Source organism: Aedes aegypti, chromosome 3, assembly GCF_002204515.2.
Source record: "Aedes aegypti strain LVP_AGWG chromosome 3, AaegL5.0 Primary Assembly, whole genome shotgun sequence".
In the NCBI taxonomy this organism is placed as follows: Eukaryota; Metazoa; Arthropoda; class Insecta; order Diptera; family Culicidae; genus Aedes; species Aedes aegypti.
In genome coordinates this window covers 111,666,377-111,668,638 of record NC_035109.1, presented here as the reverse complement: position 1 = coordinate 111,668,638, position 2,262 = coordinate 111,666,377, and the positions used below count along the sequence as shown (strand labels likewise).

General features: G+C 33.6%; 1 long non-coding RNA gene across 3 annotated transcripts; it reads right to left on the bottom strand.

Moving 5' to 3' along the window:
• Positions 1–1,299: 1,299 nt before the first annotated feature.
• LOC110677846 lies at positions 1,300–1,967 on the bottom strand. Of its 3 annotated transcripts, none has more exons than XR_002501236.1 (4): positions 1,835–1,967; positions 1,625–1,768; positions 1,405–1,566; positions 1,300–1,339 (listed from the first exon to the last, which is right to left on the bottom strand). It is a non-coding gene; the product is annotated as an uncharacterized LOC110677846 (long non-coding RNA). The 3 variants fall into 3 exon arrangements; XR_002501237.1 differs by having other exon boundaries at positions 1,405–1,569; positions 1,625–1,741; XR_002501235.1 differs by having other exon boundaries at positions 1,625–1,741; positions 1,835–1,966.
• Positions 1,968–2,262: the final 295 nt, after the last annotated feature.

The following is a 2,262-nucleotide window of genomic DNA, read 5'->3' as shown; positions in this document are numbered from 1 at the left end:
GAAGTTTTAATGTTAATTCTTTTTCTTTTACTAGGAGGTTTGTACACATAATTACCAAAATTTTCTTGGTCTACTTTACCATCATCATCTGACAAAATTTCAAAAGTATTTGTAGAAACAATGTTATCAGTGGATCTCATTACTTCAGCATAAGACAAAGAATTTTTATTTTTAATTTTTTGATTAAATTTTGATTGATTTTCAATGTAAACAGCACATTCTTTCAAAGAATTGTGTTTCTGTTTACAATAAATACAAACATTCGATACATTTTTACAAGTGGATGAAGAATGAAATTCACCACACTTGAAACATTTTTGTTTATTTGAACAAAAATTTGAAGTGTGACCAAAGAGAAGGCATCGGTCACAATGCATGAGCTTTGGGTAATAAAGTCTCACGCGAAAAATTACATTATCAACATTTACGTAGTCTGGAAGTACAGATCCAGAAAACGTAATCTTGATACAGTTCGAGTGAACATATTTGGAATCATTTCCATCAATAAATAATTTTGATAAACGAACACAATCCAAAATCTCGACAGGAGAAATGGATTTGTTCCTAAAAAACCCTGAACCATGATTCCTAATGTCATCACAGTCTAATGATTCATCATATATAATTCCATTTATTTCGCATGACTCACAAGGAGCATACACACGATAGGAATTAAAAAATAATTTGGATTCCAAGAGAGCGTTAGCTTCATCTCGTGATCCAAAAACTATTCTCAATTTATCCAAAGAAATTTTTTTGATTTCCTTTACAGATTTATATTTTTTATAAATCTCAGAGGAAATCAGTAAAACATTAATGGGTTTCTCCTTTTTTCGAAAAAATACGACAAAAGGCCCAGGAAAACTAGAAGGGTATACTTTTACACGGAAAGGTTTGGTCGAAGAAGAGGATTCAGAACAATTATCATTTTCTTTGGGTTCTCCCTCATCCCCGTCAGTTTCCATAATGGAAACTTATAACCAAAAAAAAAAAAAAATTACTAGGACTACCAAGTAAACAAGAACTATTAAAGAAATAGATAAATAAGATAAAACTATACTCAAGGTTTAGCGGAACGTCCAAAAACAACAAAAGCGACGAAAACTTGAATCCAAATGCTTGAATTGAAACTCTTGAACGGCAACCAAGGATAGAGCTTCAATCAACTTCGGCGACACCAACAACAGCAACGTTAACGGCTGGAATCACCAACACCTACGAGGAGCCTTGCTATTTGAAGCTTTCCAACGATACAACCGATATTGGCAGCTTCTATCCAAGTGATCTGCACACAAAATCCAAACGCCTCAAATTGCAAAGCTTCGGAGTTGAAAATCAGCTGAAAGTAGAAAAAAAATGACAAGCGCAGAAAAAAGACCTGTAGCCCGGTCAAGGCCTGCTTACCGAAGATCAATATCGTTTAGTTGTTTTAATAAAATTTGTGATAATTTGAATGCTCTTTGGGAGTTTTTATGGAACATTTATGAGTTTTCTCTGGATTTCCTTTATATGTCTACTTCCTCTTATTACTTTGTTTTTTGTTATTGCAAGTAATGATGAAACGTACTGCTGAAAATCAATTAGTTTCTGTATTGAACCAAGTCAATAATGATTTGATATTTACATCTACAAGAAAGTGATTTATGCTTTTATTTGGCACCTTATGAAAAATACTAAATAGCTGGGCGACGCCTCGGTCTTTATCGTATCTGTTCGAAATGTCACTGTAGCTTCAGCGTGTCTGAAATAATGAAACCAGGAAATAAGACTATAAATAGTTTAGCAATGCTTCTCCATACAATAAAAAGTTATTCTACTGCATATATTAACTTACAAGTAATCGACTAGTTATCTCAATCCGTTTGGGCTCAGATTAAACCATCAAGCTCGAGCTCGAGTGCTCAATCTGAACTCAATCCTTTGTTGTTCAGGTAGCTGATTGAATTAAATTCATTAAAACATCATCATCGCCGTTTACCGTAACAGTTTATGTGCACTGCTCGAGAAAGGCAGAGACGTAAAATAAAATATCTAATCAGTATGAGAGCAATATAATAATAATGATCTTGCTGGGTATACATAATGTACTGCTTAATGGATGAATGGCCACCACGGTGCTCCCCCAATTTGTTATTATGAAAAACAATCACCATCAATTCTGTGCTCAACTGTTGAATCTAATAGCTTAACTTCAACTTTTTATGGTATGAGTTCAGAAATTCGAAAAAACAGTGATATTGCCACGGTTTTTCATCTCCTGTT